The sequence below is a fragment of the Tripterygium wilfordii genome, chromosome 23, assembly GCF_013401445.1.
Source record: "Tripterygium wilfordii isolate XIE 37 chromosome 23, ASM1340144v1, whole genome shotgun sequence".
Taxonomy (NCBI): Eukaryota; Viridiplantae; Streptophyta; class Magnoliopsida; order Celastrales; family Celastraceae; genus Tripterygium; species Tripterygium wilfordii.
The window spans coordinates 2787563-2807601 of record NC_052254.1 but is presented as its reverse complement, the minus strand read 5'-3'; the positions used below and the strand labels follow the sequence as shown (position 1 = coordinate 2807601).

Here is a 20039-nt window from a genome sequence, read left to right as displayed (position 1 = left end):
AACTCAAGTTCCTCAGTCATTTGGAGTTCTCGCGTTCCACCTGTCGGCTTTAATTTTGCTATAAGTTTTATCATTGTTTTCGATTTGAAATGGAAATTTCTCTTGGCACCTTACGGCTTTTACGATTAGGCTCATAATTGATTTCATGCATCATTGAGTTATTTGCTTGTAGGTTTTTGCTCAAGTTACTAGTTTACTTGATGGATACTTGGGTTTTTACGTTGCAGCATTTAGCTCAAGTTCCTAAGTTATTTGAAGTTCTCCTGTTCCTAAGTTTTTACGTTGCAGCATTTGCAGCATTTATCATTGTTGTCGATTTGAAATGGAAATTTCTCCTGGCACATTACAAGCGGTTCAGCTCATAATTGATTTCATGCATCATTGTGTTCTTATCTTGCGGGTTTTTGTTCGAGTTACTAGTTTACTTGATGGATACTCGTGTTTCTACCTTGCAGCGTTTAACTCAAGTTCCTAAGTTACTTGAAGTTCTCGTGTTCCACCTATCGGCTTTTATTTGAAATTCTATTGTCTTCCACATATGAGCTTTTATTTGGCTAAAAAAGTTTATCATTGTTTTCGATTTGAAATGGAAATTGCTTTTAGCACCTTACGGATTTTACGGTTGAGTTCATGATTGACTTCATGCATCATTGAGTTCTTAGCTTGAGGGTTTTGCTCGGGTTGGCCACCATTGCTATAAGTGAGAGGTGCTGACAATAGGCATCATTTTCCGAAAAAATCTCAGACAAATTGTGGTCGTGATGGCAAGAATGATAGGACAATGCCTTAAGATACATGTTTCTGTCAGACTCCCTCCACCCCAGCCAAAAGTCCGTTGTAAGATTGTCATGCCGATGATGAAGAGCACCTCCTCTGCGAGATTTTTAGGTGCTGACTGCTGAGGCAAGCAGAGACAAAATGAGAGTGTTTTGGTCCTGAACAAATCATAAATATGTGAAGTGTGACTGATCCTGATGACCCAGATATTTTGCTTCTTGTGGCTTTGGGTTTGATCCTATCAACTGCATTAAAAGTGATCATGACCAGTGACGGAAAAGCATAATCAAGCATGCATCATGGTTGGTTTTCCTACTGAGGCTTCACAAGGCCATCAGCAGCTTCTGGCTGGGGATTTGAATGCTTCTTATCTCGTAGTATAATACACTGCAGAGACCTATGTATCATCTCATAACTAGTAAATGTAATAGCGGGCAGAGGGAGTTGTTCTCAACAGATTAGTTGCACAACCGCGGTAAAAGCCAGGAAAACCTTCCTTACGGAACACTTTCTCAACAGATTATTGAGCTAACTTATGCTGAATTTCCTTCTTTATGGCGTTGGGACAACATTGATAAATTTTGGTTTCGAATGAAAAAAGGCCAATGCATTGGACGTATCTCATATGTACATCCTTTGGCTGGTGATGCCTATTATTTGCGTATGTTACTTTGGTATGTTAAGGGTCTAATTTTACTGATATCAGGACAGTTGATGGAATTGTATATGACACATTTAAGGAGGCGTGCAATGCAATGGGCTTAATAGGTGAAGACCTTGAGTGGCATAATGCCATGGTTGAGGCAGCGCTGGGCTACATTGCATGAGTTTAGAAATCTATTTGTCACGTTACTACTGTTTTGCGAGGTAGCAGATGCGAACAAATTGTTTGCAGCACAACTACTAAATTTAAAAAGAAGACATTGTTTACAAAGTCCAAAAGAGACTTGAGATTACAGACCTCAGCCTATCAACGGAAGAGATAAAAAGAAACGAGGAAGAGGAGCAACCTGCCTGGATACGAATACCTGACAACATGCTTATGCACTCTGAAAAATGTGATATTGGAGATATCATTTATGAAGTTTATGATGGATTCATGATGCTATACCAAGATCCAAATTACTTGAAGGAAAGAGCCATTGTTACAGGAACAAACGATGCAACGGATTTAATTAATTCCAAGGCTCTTTCACTGCTTCCTTCAGAGCAGTTGTACCTTAGTTTCGATTCCAATTGCAAAGTTACTGGAGGCTCAGAAGAAAATGATATTTATACCTGCTCGAATTCTTGAATTCACTATCAATCAATGGTGTTCCAAATCACAAGCTTCACAATGTCTCTTTCCTTCAAGTAATGATTATATTTTAGGTCCTCTGTTTTAAGGATTTGGCATTTGCCAAAGTTACAGGATTTGCAATGCACGTTTAGGAATTACAGAGCTAAGTATTAAGATTAGATGGTGTTAAGTTTCTTTATGTGACTAAGGTTGGGCATTGTTCTAATCTTCCCCGAGGTGAGAGGTGCTAATTTCACTCTTAATAGGCATTATTTTCACTCTCAATAGGCATTATTTTCCAAAAAAAATTCACACAAACTGTGATCGTGGTGGAATGAATGTTAGGGCAATGCCTTAAGATACATGTTTCTGTCAGCCGCCAAAAGTCCGTTGAAAGATTTCGTGCCGATGATGAAGAGCACCTGCTCTGCGAGATGTTTAGGTGCTGACTGCTGAGGCAAGCAGAGACAAAATTAAAGTCAAGTAATTGGGTGGGATGGATGTTATTCCTATAAGTGTCCTTCAGAAAAAAGGTATGAACTTACGGCATTTACGGTTGAGTTCGTAATCGACTTCGTGCATCCTTGAGTTTTTTGCTTGCGGGTTTTTGTTCGAGCTACTAATTTACTTGATGGATACTCGGGTTTCTACCTTACAAAATTTAGCTCCAGTTCCTAAGTTATTTGAGGTTCTCCCGTGTTCCACCTTTCGGCTTTAGTTTGGCTAAATTTTTTTTATCATTGTTTGCGATTTGAAATGGAAATTGCTCCTGATATTTACGGCTTTTACTGTTTAGTGCATAATTGACTTCATGAATCATTGAGTTCTTTGCTTGTGGTTTTTGCTCCAGTTACTAGTTTATGTGATGGATACTCGGGTTTCTACCTTGAAGCATTTAGTTAAAGTTCCTAAGTTCGCTTGTGTTCCACATATCAGCTTTTATTTGGCTAAAAAAGTTTATCATTGTTTCGATTTGAAATGGAAATTGCTTCGGACACCTTGTGGCTTTTACGGTTGAGTTCATGATTGACTTCATGCATCTTTGAGTTCTTAGCTTGAGGGTTTTTGCTCGTGTTAGCCACCATTGTGATAAGTGAAAGTATAACTAGTGAAAGCCATATAAGATACCTTTGGAGTGACTCATTTGACGAAGTTATCAGCCTAGATGGTTTTCCAACTGTTATCTCTTCTCCAAGTATTAAATTTCAGTGAGGAATGTTTTGGCTTCCTAGAAAATCTCGAAAATGAGCCAGTTTTGAAGGAGAGGGGAATCTTGGATCCCTTGAAAGATTGTCTTATGGAACTAACATTGTCTTATGGATCCCTTGAAAGATTGTGATGCCAATGATGAACAGCACCTGCTCTGCTCTGCCAGATGTTTAGGTGTTGACTGCTGAGGCAAGCAGAGACAAAATGAGAGAGTTTTGGTCCTGAATTTTCTCAAACCACTTACCTTCAATCAAAGAAATATGATAGTCCTAAATATTTATATATGTGAAGTGTGGCTGATCCTGATGAGCAACTTTTGCTAGCGAAAATTGCAGAGTTAAATTGGTAGAGTTAACCAATTGGTCCTTTTTTGTAAGTCAATAGTTTTTGTTGAAAACCAAAAGGACTTGGAGCTTGAAGTGTGAAGACAACCATAAACTCTTCTTGTGGCCTTCGTTTTGATCCTATCGACTGCATTAAAAGTCAAATGATTGGGTGGATGTTATTCCTGAAAGTGTCCTTCAGAAAAAATGTATGAACTTTCAAGTGTAGTGGGTGGATATTATTCATACAGACCACCAATAACTGAGGTTCCCTGGTTCTCCAAAAACAAAAGTGATGTTGGATTATTGGGTGGGTTCTATTTTTGGAGATAGCCGTTCTTTGTTTCCAAGAGATATTGGGTGGGTTATATTATTGGATTCAGTTTGTGATTGCGACAAAACAGTGTTGTTCCCCTCTTCAGTGCCCCTGTTTTCCTGCTGAGGCTTCACAAGGCCATCAACTTCAGCCTGGGGATTTGAATGCTTCGCATCTCTTGTAGTATAATATTCTACCTTGTGGCATTTAGCTCGAGTTCCTAAGTTATTCAATGTGGCACCTTGTGGATTTTATGGTTGAATTCATAATTGACTCCATGCATTCTTGAGTTTTTCGTTTGTGGGTTTTTGCTCAAGTTACTAGTTTACTTAATTGGTAGTTTCTACCTTGCAGCATTTAGCTCAAGTTTCAAAGTTATTTGACATTCTCTTGTGTTCCAATATTGACTTTTACAAATGTTGGTTTTGGCTGAGATGCTTTATCGTTTTTTTCGATTTGAAATGGAAATTGCTTCTGACACCACACAGGTTATGCGGTTGAGTTCGTAATTGACTTAATGTGTTCTTGAGTTCTTTGCTTACGGGTTTTTGCTATCGCATCCACTTCAAATCCAGTTTTCATAATGCTATTGTGAACACATCTTCCGCAATCAGGATCACAATATATTGAACAAACTTTCAGCACAAAGGGAAACATAAGATTATCCGGTACATGACCCCCGTTGTGGTGATCATCAACCTATGTATTTGTTTCAACTGATCAAAGGTTGTCATCTGTTGCATTTCGCTGTACAAAGTCAAGGCCTCATATGGGTTGTCAGTGCTAGAGTAACCTCTGGTCATTGAGTTCCATATGTGGACACTAGGCTGATCAATTTGGTTGAAGACTAACTTGCCATAGTTGAGGTTACTGGGTTCTGGTGTAGCGCAGAGATCAATCAGTCTACTCGATGGGATTATATATTTTATATATCACTGTGTGGTGATCATCAACCAATGTATTTGTTTCAACTGATCAAAGGTTGTCCTCTGTTGCATTTCGCTGTACAAAATCAAGGCCTCATATGGGTTGTCACTGCTAGAGTAACCTCTGATCATAGAGTTCCATATGTAGACACTGGGCTGATCAATTTGGTTGAAGACCAACTTGCAATAGTTGAGGTTACTGGGTTATGGTGCAGTGCAGAGATCAATCAGTCTACTCAATGAGGTTATATATTTTACCACTGTTGTGGTAATCATGAACCAATGTATTTGTTTCAAGTTTCAACTGACCAAAGGTTGTACAATCACCCTCCTATCCCTTCAAGAATCACGGTAAGCCCCTCTTCCCTCCATACATTAACTAATTTTGCCTCTTCTCCTTCCCCTCACCAAGAAAACAAAAAAATGGCTTCTGTTTGTGCTTCTTCTACCATTGTAGCTATTGCTGTCTCTTCTCCCAGGCAAGTTTATTTCTTTCTTAACATAACACTATATAGCTATAATTTTCCATGACTATGTATAATATAGCCCAGTACTAAGTTACGAACTCTTTGGAAGTCAATATTGCAGCTCCCAGACGAGTGGATCCATTGTTGGGGAACAAAGACTGCCTTCCTTAGTGGAAAGAAACTGACATCAGCGAAGAATACACATCAGTACATCACCCATTGCTAGATCATTGGTTTCGGTATGTGACGCACGCTGATTCTTTCGTCTTTAAAAATCTAGGTTTTGTTTAACGCGTTCTCTGGTCGAGTGTACATACAGCCTCCCCTTATTACATGCTCTCTCGTTTCTAACACAATGGGGAAAGATGAGAGCTCGGAGAAAACACTTGAGCTTTTTTTGAAGATTGGACTGGATGAGCGAACCTTCGCAAACAAGAAGGTCACCGGTAATCTCACTGCCGTCATTATTGAGGTACTTAACTCGAAGCTTATCTGTATGTTCATTCTTTGCTTCGGAGAAATAAAGGACTAACGAGGATGAAATTGATATTTACTCCATAAATTCGCATCTCTCAAAGTTATGAATTGTATATCCTAAGAGGGGCATTCTGTATGATTCACAGGTTGCTACAAAGTTCCCAGCTAATGCACTTGTACATCGCCCAACTTTGTTGCAGTACATTGTATCCTCGAATGTTAAGGAACTATTTTTTCTCTCTGATTTCAGTATGGGTAATAAATATTTTCATTGTTGATTGAGACATTTAGTTTCTCTTAGCGTAGTCAGTGGTTTTCTAGGACTCAGTATCCATAGATAGTGAATCTGTTTTGGTTGACATTTCTAGCTCTATCAATCTCATGTAGTTAATATTTCTGCAGATTAAAACTCCAGCACAGATAGATGCAGCATTTTCATTTTTTCCGGGTATTGGTCCCAAAAATTTAAAGCTGGATGACTTTGAAGAATCGTGTCAGTGTAGGTATGATGAAATTAGTAATGGTTTGGATTGAGAGTACTGAAATTTTATTATGCTGGCTCTTGTAAGTGTTCTTTTTTTTCTCTTTATTTTTGAGCTAGCATTCTATGCACATGCATTCCTATCTTGAAGTGGGGAGGATATTCATTTGCTGTTTCCATTTGCTTGTAACTTTTTATAATGTTTTTTGTGGAATTCATATGCATTTTCTTAATTTCTGTGTTACCTTCTGGAAATGCGGAAGTTAATAACTTCAATTTGCTTACAACAGGAGTTGAAGTTTTGGCAGAAGAAATTGAAAGGACTGTCAATGAAATATTTGAAGAGAAGGAAAACGGTTTTGGAGTAACGTTATCGAACAAATGGTTAGTGTTGGATTTCATGAGGTTGAAGGCTCCTTTGAATTGTTTTCTCCATTATGCATTTAAGACCATTGGGTATTACTATTAGCAGTTCTTTGGCTTTTTTTTTTTTTACTTCCTTTTGTTCACGTGCATGTATTCATCTTGCTTTCCTTATTGTATCATGAATGCTGACCTTGTTTGGGAGAAGGGAGGTTGAATTACTGACCTTTTATTATCTCTTGCACACAGACGCACACACATGAACAAAAGCACCCTTTCTTTTTCATGAGTATGCCTTTCCTGGAAACAAGACAACCAGGAAGGACGAAACATCAACGAACTAACAAGAGGAACTCAATTAGGAGCACCAGAAGATCGATCCTTTCTTTTTCATGAGTAAGCCTTTTCTGGAAATAAGACCACCAGGAAAGAAGAAACATCTACGAACTAACAAGGAACTCAACCAGGAGCAGCAGAAAACCGAAAGTCTGTTTGGAGAAACTCTCCTATATTAGGAATTTGTAGCTACGTCCTTCAAAAGTGCATCCTTAATATCAGAACTTTACGAGGGATTACATCCCTCCCACTTGGACTTAAGGGGCCAGTGAGCTAAGATTTCTGCCCAGATATTAGTGTCTCTCGTGGAGTAAATTTATTTCCTGTCTACACAATTTTGACCTTTAACATTCTGTCAAAGTAGTTGATGTTTGCTTCTACCATTCTACGATCAATTTGTGCATGTTTAACTATGCTTGCATGTTGGGTTGCTTATTCTTTTGATTTTGAATTTTATGCATTGTTTTTCTTTTTCTTTCTAATTGTCATCTTTTTGCTTGACATTCTATCAATTTGTCACAGTGGGTGATTGATTCAGCCTCTTTCGTAAGAGGCGTCCTTGGACAGATCCTTAGATTGTCAAGGTTTGCCTTTTCTATCCTTTGTTTTCCTTATTTGCATTCTGGCATCTTCATTCCGAAGAGGTACGCTAGGTTTTGTCTGTTGAAAGTTATCTGCTTTCCATGTCTTTCTGTGACAGAATATCATAGATGCAAAATTGAAAAAATTACTGGGTGAAAGGACTGAAGCTGACTATGAAAAACCGTCCAAAAAAAGAAGGAAAAGCCTGCTAAACTTGAGGTGTGAAAACTTTTTTTTAATGTAACATTCGCTTGCATTTTGACTTGAAGCCTAATGTCTCCCTGCAATTTGAACTTTAATAGGAGAAAACAGTTGCTGACATTGCTCCATCACTGCTGTCTGAGGAAGACTTTAATCTTTTTCTGATATTCCGTCAAGCAGAGGAAAACTACAAGCTCACTCCCCCCTCCCCCCAATATAGTCGATTGTAGGACTATTGGTTTGAATATTCTGATAGATTCTTGTCTTTTTTAGGTTCTGACAGCAGTATTTTTGAGAGATGGCTTCGTGCTGAGGTGTAGCAATATGAGGGAATTGTTAGACAAGCACTTGAAAGCAACAGGGGAAGGTTTTCACTCGTTTCCCGCCCAAACCAAATGGATATTTGCGTATTGGTCATGCAAAGGTGATTTTATTGTAATAAGGCTGTGGTGTGGTGTCATGTATCAGAAAGGTGAAAAATGGTCTGAGATTTAATTTTTGCTTTGACTAGCTTGCAATTATGAAGATCTTCTCAGGCGATGTTTGTTGACTTTGGCCTAGCAAAGGAGAGAGGTGGACATTGCTACCTGAGGTGAGGAATATTCTCTTGTTTCCACCTCAATTTTTGTGCTGTCTTCCAATATGTTACAGTGAGTCTTTTTGTAGTTTGCTCTTTGAGGATGATCAAATTCTGCTTCCCTATGTTGCTTGGTTTGACGATCATCACTCATCTCGTTTAAACCCACAAGAAAAATATGGATCTTTTACAATGGAAAAACAGCATTGCTCGTGCTATTCTCGTAACTATGATATACTCAACTAGATGAATAAGTAGAAATTTACAATGGTACAGTTAGATTTTTTTCTTTAGTCTCTTTCCTAGACCTGTATGTTTGACTATTACTTCATCATCATCATCCGTCACTTCTCCCAAATAGTTTGTGGTTGCTATATGAATCCATTAGAGAATATACTGTGAATTCTTTTTTTTTTTTGCCATTTATGGGTTCAATTCCTATCAAGTAATGTTTGACTATTTCTTGATGATTTTATTCTTCCAATTGCTTCCTCGGATTTACCAAATGTTTACTCTGGCTTGGATTTAATTTAGTTATAATATGAGAATGAAGGAGTAACTGTACCTTTTGGTATAGTTTGGTGAAGTTAACCTCATAAATTTTCTTAACTACTTCCTCATAATGACTTGGAATGGAACAGTGCCATTGTGTTCCGGGTATTGATATGTTACCTTGCCAGGTTTGATGATACTAACCCTGAAGCTGAAAAGAAAGAGTACATTGATCATATTGAAGAAATTGTCCGGTGGATGGGTTGGGAGCCTTGCAAGGCTTAAATTTTTCCACATAGTTGGAATGTTGTTGGTGTTCATTTTTCATACTCTCCATTTTGCAACATTTGCCTTCATTTTTGCAGATTACGTACACAAGGGACTATTTCCAAGATCTATATGAATTTGCTGTAGACCTGATGCAAACGGGTCATGCTTATGTTGACCATCAGGTTGGTGCTAAATTGTTGATATGAGAAATTCTCGATGTTGCCTTCTCTTTCTTTTGTTGTTACCTCGAATTTACTTCCCTTTTTTAATTTTTTTTTTCTTTCATCATATCCCCCAATCCCACTCCAATGCTTTCTGCAGCTACTTGGTTCATTAAGTATATCATTTTTACTCCTACGAATGTCCTTGGGGAACTTGCACTAATAGTTGCATTAATTGATATTATTTAGTTTGGAGATTTGTGATTTCGAAACTTATTCTGCTATCCCATTATTTTTTCATCCTAGTATTGATATCTTAAGTTTCGTGGAACTTGGTCTGTGAGCTGATTGATATGATTTAGTAAACTGGTAGATTGTATCCTATATGTAGAGCCTTGAGGAGATCAAGGAGTACAGGGAGGAGAAGATGAATAGTCCTTGGAGGGATACGCCAATCAAAGAATCTTTGAATCTTTTTGAAGAAATGAGGCGAGGCATGATTGAGGAGGGCAGAGCAACACTCAGAATGAAGCAAGACATGCAGAGTGACAACTACAACATGTATGACCTCATTGCTTATCGGATCAAGGTGAAAGCAATTTATTTTACATTTTCAGCTGAGTAACTTCTCCAATTACAGTATCGTGAAGAGCTTACTATTTTTTTGCAGTTTCTTCCTCATCCACATTCGGGGGACAAGTGGAGTCTATATTCGAGTTCTGATTATGCGCACTGCATCATTGATTCGTTTGAGAATGTCACACATTTGGTATGCTGCATTTTCTTCTACAGTTTCCTATAACTACAACATGTATGACCTCATTGCTTATCGGATCAAGGAGAAAATTTAATTTTACATTTTCAACTGAGTAACTTCTCCAGTTACCGTATCGTGAAAGGCTTACTATTTTTTTGGCAGTTTATTCCTCATCCACGTTCAGGGGACAAGTGGTGTCTATATCCGAGTTATGATTATGCGCACCGCATCATTGATTCGTTTGAGAATGTCACACATTTGGTATGCTGCATATTCTTCTTCAGTTTCCTCTTATCATTTTTCATTTTATTATTTCAAGCTGGGTTTATGAGTATTCTGTTTTTGACATCTTCGGAACTTTTCTGTTCTTCTAGCTATGATTGCCCGACGCTTCTTTTTGATGTCATATCTTAAATAATAAAAGAAGTGCAGGTAGCAGTTCATCTTCTGTTGCATATTGCATTCAGAAAACCTTCTGTTGATGATTGGAGTATCTGACTTGGTTTTTGTTGTTTCTTTGTTTGTGTGTGAGAACTATCTGTTGTGCTTTTTGATTCATTTTTAGATTGGCCAAGGGTTTTTAGTTGCTGAAGGTGCATGGAGTTATACAGTTCGTTGTTGTTTGGTCTAGCCTGACCACTTATGTGCATGCACTAGGTTGCAGTAATGTAGAAGTGATACCTGGACACTGAATTTCCTGATGATGGAGATTCCAGCTGTTGAACCCTCCTTCCTATTGCCTTCATTACTCATTAGGATTTCACATAGATGCTTCAAAACATCATTTGCCTGGTCACTCATGGATGCTAATACTTTATTACCCAATGCGAATGATTTGGCTCTAGTTAAACTTTGACAATTGATATTGTTTGCTCATTCTGCTGGCAGCCCTAAGCTTGGTATACTCTATTTCAGAATTGTCATGTGGCTCTGTGCTGCAATGCTTAGCTTTTCGACACATGCGAGTTCATTTCTGTTTATACTAAAGTGCCATGTGAACTCTGCATTATTCAGCCTCTAAATTCTTTTCCATACATTTGTATTCTGGAGTTTAAAGTGTCATTGTTGTTGTTGTTCACCTTTTATGCAGGCTCTGTACTCTTGAATTTGAGACACGGCACGCTTCATACTACTGGTTATTAAATGAACTGGGCATTTACCAACCTTATATATGGGAGTACTCAAGGCTGAATGTTACCTACACTATCATGTCGAAGCGAAGGGTAACTGATGCTTCTGATTTTCTTTCCCTTTTCTTTTTTGTGCATTTGAGTCTTCAATATAATCTTGTTATTTGTTTTATTTTCTGCGATAATTATTTCTTTGCTAAGGGATAATTTTCAGCTAAATCTTTTGGTGACCAACAATTATGTTGATGGTTGGGATGACCCTTGTCTTATGACTTTAGCCGGTTTACAACGTAGGGGAGTGACTTCACTTCAATCAATGCTTTTTTTCGAGGAATTGGAATTACTAGGTCTTGGAGGTCAGTTAGCATGATTTTTTTTTTTGGGTTTATGGTTTGACCAACAGAAAAATGACAAAATAAACAAATCATACTTACTATGGTCTGCTGTCCAAAACATTACTTTATGTTGTGTTGCAGTGATTGTAGTCTCTGATACGTTTGGATCGTCTTGAATATCACATAAGGGAAGAGCTAAACAAAACAACACCTCGCACAATAGTCGTGCTACGTCCTCTCACGTTGCGGACCTTCTCTCTCCCTCGCTCTCCCTTTCTTATTTACTAATCTATAAATGAATCATTTTGCTCCGTAATATCACTTGTTCGTCATGTGTTGTTAGTCAGGTAGTCATTACCAATCTAGAATCTGGCAATATTAGGGATCTTGATGCAAAGAAATGGCTTGATGCTCAAACAGAGGATGCAACTTACAAGGTCGGTATGGAACTCTAAGCAATGGTTAAAGTTTTTTATTTGGGATTTGCATTGCTCATTGCTTTACCTGATTTCACATTAGGTACCCTTTTCTAATATCATATACATTGATCACTCTGATTTCCGGATGAAAGATTCAAAAGATTATTATGGGCCTGTTCCTGGTAAATCTGTCCCGCTCAGGTATGTAGATATTTCAAATCCTTATTTGTGATATAGTTGAGTCCATTATGAGTCAAAATAAGAACACAACACCTTCGTTTGTGCAGGTATGCATTTCCAATAAAGTGTACTAATGTACTCCTTGCTGAGAATAAAGAGATTGTTCTTGAGATTCAAGCGGAGTATGATCCTTTTGCATATTTTAAAGGAAGGAAAGTGGCTTGATATTGGTTCAAATCCAATTCGTGAGGTAACTCTGGCTCTGCTCTATAATAGAGTTAAAGATAGCATAGCCTTTGTCAGTCGGAAGATTGAGACTACTTAAGAGTGGGTGCCTTCAGTTGAGGAGAGTGTGCAAGTCTTGTTGACTCTTCTAAGGGAAGAAAGTAGTTTTAAGAAGAAAGATTTGATGGATAAGTTAGTCAAAATAGTATATTTTCTTTGGGAGACAAAGTCCATTTCTAAAGAAATAACATACTTCCCAGAAATGAAATATTGTTTTTGAGGATATTTTTTTCACTCAATCCCACGGCTTTATGAAAGGAAGAGAAAGGGGACGGGTCGATAGACTGATTAAGGCAGATGTTGTATAGTTTTCCTCGGTAACATAGATCATGGACTCCTAATCTCAGCTATGCAATCCTACTTAGGTAAGGAAAAAGTATCCTTCTATGATCGTATACTTCAGTGTGTAAGAACTAAGAACACCAATCATAGACAAAGAAAGGAACTTAATATCCAAACCAGACAAAAGGAATCCCGTAAGGAAACCTTCAGGCATTCTTGAGTTCTTTGATTGCTGGTTTTTCCTCGGGTTACTAGATTATCTGGTGGATTACTCAGGTTTCTACCTTGTGGCATTTAGTTCAAGTTCCACAGTTTTTTGATGTGGCACCATACAAATTTTACGGTTGAGTTCATAATTACCTTAATGGGTCCTTGAGATTTTTGAGTGCGAGTTACTAGTTTACTTGATGGATACTCGGGTTTCTACGTTGCAGCATTGGTATCTATGAAATTTTATATCATTGTTCTCTTTTTACAATGAAAATTTCTTTTGGCACTTTGTGGCTTTTACAATTGAGTTCATGATAGACTTCATGTGCCCTTGAGTTCTTACCTTGAAGGTTATTGCTCGAGTTACTTGTTTTCTTGATGGGTACTTGAGTTTTTACCTTTCGACACTCGGTGTTCCACCTATCGGCTTTTATTTGGCTAAAACTTTTATCATTGAGATGCAATGAAAATTGATGACAACAAGAAGCAATAGCAAAATTGCATCACTTTGTTTTGGATTTGAAACGGAAATTGCTCCTGGCGCCTTACGTCTTTTACTATTCAGCTCATAATTGACTTCTTTAATCATTGAGTTCTTTGCTTACGGGTTTTTGCTCGAGTTACAAGTTTACTTGATGGATACTCGGGTTTCTATCTTGCAGCATTTAGCTCAGGTTCCTAAGTCATTTGAAGTTCTCACGTTCCACCTGTCGGCTTTAATTTGGCTAAAAGTTTTGTCATTGTGATGCAATCAAAATTGATGACAGTAATAACGAATAGCAAAATTGCATCACTTTGTTTTGGATTTGAAATGAAAATTGCTCCTGGCACCTTACGGCTTTTACGGTTCAACTCATAATTGACTCCATGAATCATTGAGTTTTTGCTTGCGGGTTTTTGCTCGAGTTACTAATTTACTTGATCGATTACTCGGGTTTTTACCTTGCATCATTTAGCTCAAGTTCCTAAGTTACTCGAAGTTCTCTTGTGTTCCACCTATCGGCTTTTATTTGGATAAAAGTTTTATCATTGTGATGCAATGAAAATCGATGACAACGGCAAGGAATAGCAAAATTGCATCACTTTGTCTTGGATTTGAAATGGAAATTGCTCCTGCACCTAACGGCTTTTACGGTTCAGCTTATAATTGACTTCATTAATCATTTAGTTCTTTACTTGCGGGTTTTTGCTCAAGTTACTAGTTTACTTGTTGGATACTCGGGTTTCTATCTTGCAGCATTTAGCTCAGGTTCCTAAGTCATTTGAAGTTCTCGCGTTCCGCCTGTCGGCTTTAATTTGTCTAAAAGTTGTCATTGTGATGCAATGAAAATTGATGACAACAGTAAGGAATAGAAAAATTGCATCACTTTGTTTTGGATTTGAAATGGAAATTGCTCCTCGCACCTTACGGCTTTTACGGTTCAACTCATAATTCACTTCATGAATCATTGAGTTCTTTGCTTGCGAGTTTTTGCTCGAGTTACTAGTTTACCTGATGGATACTCGAGTTTCTATCTTGCGGCATCTAGCTCAGGTTCCTAAGTCTTTTCAAGTTCTCGCGTTCCACTTGTCGGATTTAATTTGGCTAAAATTTGTCATTATGATGCACTAAAAATCGATGACAACAGTAATGAATAGAAAAATTCCATCACTTTGTTTTGGATTTGAAATGGAAATTGCTCCTGGCACCTTACGGCTTTTACGTTCAACTCATAATTGACTTCATGAATCATTGAGTTATTTGCTAGCGGATTTTTGCTCGAGTTACTAGTTTACTTGATGGATACTCGGGTTTCTATCTTGCAGCATTTAGCTCAAATTCCTAAATCATTTGAAGTTCTCGCGTTTCACCTGTCGGCTTTAATTTGGCTAAAAGTTGTCATTGTGATGCAATGAAAATTGATGACAACAGTAAGGAATAGAAAAATTGCGTCACTTTGTTTTGGATTTGAAATGGAAATTGCTACTGGCTCCTTACGGCTTTTACGATTCAACTCATAATTCACTTCATGAATCATTGAGTTCTTTGCTTGTGGGTTTTTGCTCGAGTTACTAGTTTACTTGATTGATACTCGGGTTTAAACATGCAGCATTTAGCTCAGGTTTCTAAGTCATTTGAAGTTCTCGCATTCCACCTGTCGGCTTTTATTTGTCTAAAAGTTTTGTCATTGTGATGCAATGAAAATGATGACAACAGTAAGGAATAGAAAAATTGCATCACTTTGTTTTGGATTTGAAATGGAAATTGCTCCTGGCACCTTACGGCTTTTACGGTTCAACTCATAATTGACTTCATGAATCACTGAGTTCTTTGCTTGCGGATTTTTGCTCGAGTTACTAGTTTACTTGATGGATATTCGGGTTTCTATCTTGCAGCATTTAGCTCAAGTTCCTAACTCATTTGACGTTCTCGCGTTCCACCTGTCGGCTTTAATTTGGCTAAAAGTTGTCATTGTGATGCAACGAAAATTGATGAGAACAGTAAGGAATAGAAAAATTGCATCACTTTGTTTTGGATTTGAAATGAAAATTGCTCCTGGTACCTTACGGCTTTTACGATTCAACTCATAATTGACTCCACGAATCATTGAGTTTTTGCTCGCGGGTTTTTGCTCGAGTTACTAATTTACGTGATCGATTACTCGGGTTTTTACCTTGCATCATTTAGCTCAAGTTCCTAAGTTACTCGAAGTTCTCTTGTGTTCCACCTATCGGCTTTTATTTGGATAAAAGTTTTATCATTGTGATGCAATGAAAATCGATGACAACGACAAGGAATAGCAAAATTGCATCACTTTGTCTTGGATTTGAAATGGAAATTGCTCCTGCACCAACGGCTTTTACGGTTCAGCTTATAATTGACTTCATTAATCATTTAGTTCTTTACTTGCGGGTTTTTGCTCGAGTTACTAGTTTACTTGATGGATACTCGGGTTTCTATCTTGCAGCATTTAGCTCAGGTTCCTAAGTCATTTGAAGTTCTCGCGTTCCACCTGTCGGCTTTAATTTGTCTAAAAGTTGTCATTGTGATGCAATGAAAATTGATGACAACAGTAAGGAATAGAAAAATTGCATCACTTTGTTTTGGATTTGAAATGAAAATTGCTCCTCGCACCTTACGGCTTTTACGGTTCAACTCATAATTCACTTCATGAATCATTGAGTTCTTTGCTTGCGGGTTTTTGCTCGAGTTACTAGTTTACCTGATGGATACTCGAGTTTCTATCTTGCAGCATCTAGCTCAGGTTCCTAAGTCTTTTCAAGTTCTCGCGTTCCACTTGTCGGCTTTAATTTGGCTAAAATTTGTCATTGTGATGCAATGAAAATCGATGACAACAGTAATGAATAGAAAAATTGCATCACTTTTTTTTGGATTTGAAATGGAAATTGCTCCTGGCACCTTACGGCTTTTACAACTCATAATTGACTTCATGAATCATTGAGTTATTTGCTTGCGGATTTTTGCTTGAGTTACTAGTTTACTTGATGGATACTCGGGTTTCTATCTTGCCGCATTTAGCTCAGGTTCCTAAGTCATTTGAAGTTCTCGCGTTTCACCTGTCGGCTTTAATTTGGCTAAAAGTTGTCATTGTGATGCAATGAAAATTGATGACAACAGTAAGGAATAGAAAAATTGCATCACTTTGTTTTGGATTTAAAATGGAAATTGCTCCTGGCACCTTACGGCTTTTACGATTCAACTCATAATTCACTTCATGAATCATTGAGTTCTTTGCTTGCGGGTTTTTGCTCGAGTTACTCGTTTACCTGATGGATACTCGGGTTTCTATCTTACAGCATCTAGCTCAGGTTCCTTAGTCTTTTCAAGTTCTCGCGTTCCACTTGTCGGCTTTAATTTGGCTAAAATTTGTCATTATGATGCAATGAAAATCGATGACAACAGTAAGGAACAGAAAAATTGCATCACTTTGTTTTGGATTTGAAATGGAAATTGCTCCTGGCACCTTACGGCTTTTACGATTCAACTCATAATTCACTTCATGAATCATTGAGTTCTTTGCTTGCGGGTTTTTGCTCGAGTTACTCGCTTACCTGATGGATACTCGGGTTTCTATCTTACAACATCTAGCTCAGGTTCCTTAGTCTGTTCAAGTTCTCGCGTTCCACTTGTCGGCTTTAATTTGGCTAAAATTTGTCATTATGATGCAATGAAAATCGATGACAACAGTAAGGAACAGAAAAATTGCATCACTTTGTTTTGGATTTGAAATGGAAATTGCTCCTGGCCCCTTACGGCTTTTACGGTTCAACTCATGATTGACTTTATTAATCATTGAGTTCTTTGCTTGCGGATTTTTGCTCGAGTTACTAGTTTACTTGATGGATACTCAGGTTTCTATCTTGCAGCATTTAGCTCAAGTTCCTAAGTCATTTGAAGTTCTCGCGTTCCACCTGTCGGCTTTAATTTGGTTAGAAGTTGTCATTGTGATGCAATGAAAATTGATGACAACAGTAAGGAATAGAAAAATTGCATCACTTTGTTTTGGATTTGAAATGGAAATTGCTCCTGGCACCTTACGGCTTTTACGATTCAACTCATAATTCACTTCATGAATCATTGAGTTCTTTGCTTGTTGGTTTTTGCTCGAGTTACTAGTTTACTTGATGGATACTGGAGTTTAAACATGCAACATTTAGCTCAGGTTCCTAAGTCATTTGAAGTTCTCGTATTCCACCTGTCAGCTTTAATTTGTCTAAAAGTTTTGTCATTGTGATGCAATGAAAATCGATGACAACAGTAAGGAATAGAAAATTTTCATCACTTTGTTTTGGATTTGAAATGGAAATTGCTCCTGGCACCTTACGGCTTTTACGGTTCAACTCGTAATTCACTTCATGGATGGTTGATTTCTTTGCTTGCGGATTTTTGCCTGAGTTATTAGTTTACTTGATGGATACTCAGTTTTGTACCTTGCAGCATTTAGCTCAGGTTCTTTAGTCATTTGAAGTTCTCGCGTTCCACCTGGCGGCTCTAATTTGGCTAAAAGTTTTGTCATTGTGATGCAATGAAAATCGATGACAATAATAAGGAATAACAAAATTGCATCACTTTGTTTTGGATTTGAAATTGAAATTGCTCCTGGCACCTTACGGCTTTTACGATTCAACTCATAATTCACTTTTTGAATCATTGAGTTCTTTGCTTGTGGGTTTTTGCTCGAGTTACTAGTTTACTTGACGGATACTCGGGTTTAAACATGCAGCATTTAGCTCAGGTTCCTTAGTCATTTTGAAGTTCTCGCGTTCCACCTGTCGGCTTTAATTTGTCTACAAGTTTTGCCATTGTGATGCAATTAAAATCGATGACAACAATAAGGAACAGAAAAATTGCATCACTTTGTTTTGGATTTGAAATGGAAATTGGTCCTGGAACCTTATGGCTTTTACGGGTCAACTCATAATTGACTTCATGAATCATTGAGTTCTTTGCTTGTGGATTTTTGCTCGAGTTACTAGTTTACTTGATGGATACTCTGGTTTCTATCTTGCAGCATTTAGCTCAGGTTCCTAAGTCATTTGAAGTTCTCGCGTTCCACCTGTCAGCTTTAATTTGGCTAAAAGTTGTCATTGTGATGCAATGAAAATTGATGAAACCAGTAAGGAATAGGAAAATTGCATCACTTTGTTTTGGATTTGAAATGGAAATTGCTCCTAGCACCTTACGGCTTTTACGGTTCAACTCATAATTCGCTTCATGAATCATTGAGTTCTTTGCTTGCAGGTTTTTGCTCGAGTTACTAGTTTACTTGATGGATACTCGGGTTTCTATCTTGCAGCATCTCGCTCAGGTTCCTAAATCTTTTCCAGTTCTCGCTTTCCACTTGTCGGCTTTAATTTGGCTCAAATTTGTCATTGTGATGCAATGAAAATCAATGACAACAGTAAGGAATAGAAATATTGCATCACTTTGTTTTGGATTTGAAATGGAAATTGCTCCTGGCACCTTACGGCTTTTACGGTTCAACTCGTAATTCAATTCATGAATCATTGAGTTCTTTGCTTGCGGGTTTTTGCTCTAGTTATTAGTTTACTTGATGGATACTCGATTTTGTACCTTGCAACATTTAGCTCAGGTTCTTCAGTCATTTGAAGTTCTCGTGTTCCACCTGGTGGCTTTAATTTGGCTAAAAGTTTTGTCATTGTGATGCAATGAAAATCGATGACAACAGTCAGGAATAGAAAAATTGCATCACTTTGTTTTGGATTTGAAATGGAAATTGCTCATGGCACCTTACGGCTTTTACGGTTCAACTCATAATTGACTTGATGAATCATTGAGTTCTTTGCTTTCAGATTTTTGCTCGAGTTACTAGTTTACTTGATGGATACTCGGGTTTCTATCTTGCAGCATTTAGCTCAGGTTCCTAAGTCATTTGAAGTTCTCGCGTTCCACCTGGCGACTTCAATTTGGGTAAAAGTTTTGTCATTGAAATGCAATGAAAATCGATGACAACAAGAAGGAATAACAATATTGCATCACTTTGTTTTGGATTTGAAATGGAAATTGCTCCTGGCACATTACGGTTCAGCTTATAATTCACTTCATGAATCATTGAGTTCTTTGCTTGTGGGTCTTTGCTCAAGTTGCTAGTTTACTTGATGGATACTCAGCTTTCTACCTCGCAACATTTAGCTCAGGTTCCTAAGTCATTTGAAGTTCTCGTGTTCCTCCTGTCGGCTTTAATTTGGCCATAAGTTTTGTCATTGTAATGCAATGAAAATCGATGACAACAACAAGGAATAGCGAAATTGCATCACTTTGTTTTGGATTTGAAATGGAAATTGCTCCTGGCACCTTACGGCTTTTATGGTTCAATTGATAATTGACTTCATTAATCATTTAGTTCTTTACTTGCGGGTTTTTACTCGAGTTACTAGTTTACTTGATGGATACTCGGGTTTCTATCTTGCAGCATTTAGCTCAGGTTCCTACGTCATTTGAAGTTCTCGCGTTCCACCTGTCAGCTTTAATTTGGCTAAAAGTTTTGTCATTGTGATGCAAGGAAAATCGATTACAACAATAAGGAATAGAAAAATTGCATGACTTTGTTTTGGATTTGAAATGGAAATTGCTCCTGGCACCTTGCGGTTTTTACGGTTCAACTCATAATTGATTCATGAATCATTAAGTTCTTTGCTAGCGGGTTTTTGCTCGAGTTACTAGTTTACTTGATGGATACTC

The 20039-nt window shown here is 37.7% G+C and overlaps 1 pseudogene; it reads left to right on the top strand.

Moving 5' to 3' along the window:
• The first annotated feature begins 305 nt into the window (after positions 1 to 305).
• On the top strand, positions 306 to 20034 carry LOC119993547 (annotated as a pseudogene).
• The last annotated feature ends 5 nt before the right edge of the window (positions 20035 to 20039 follow it).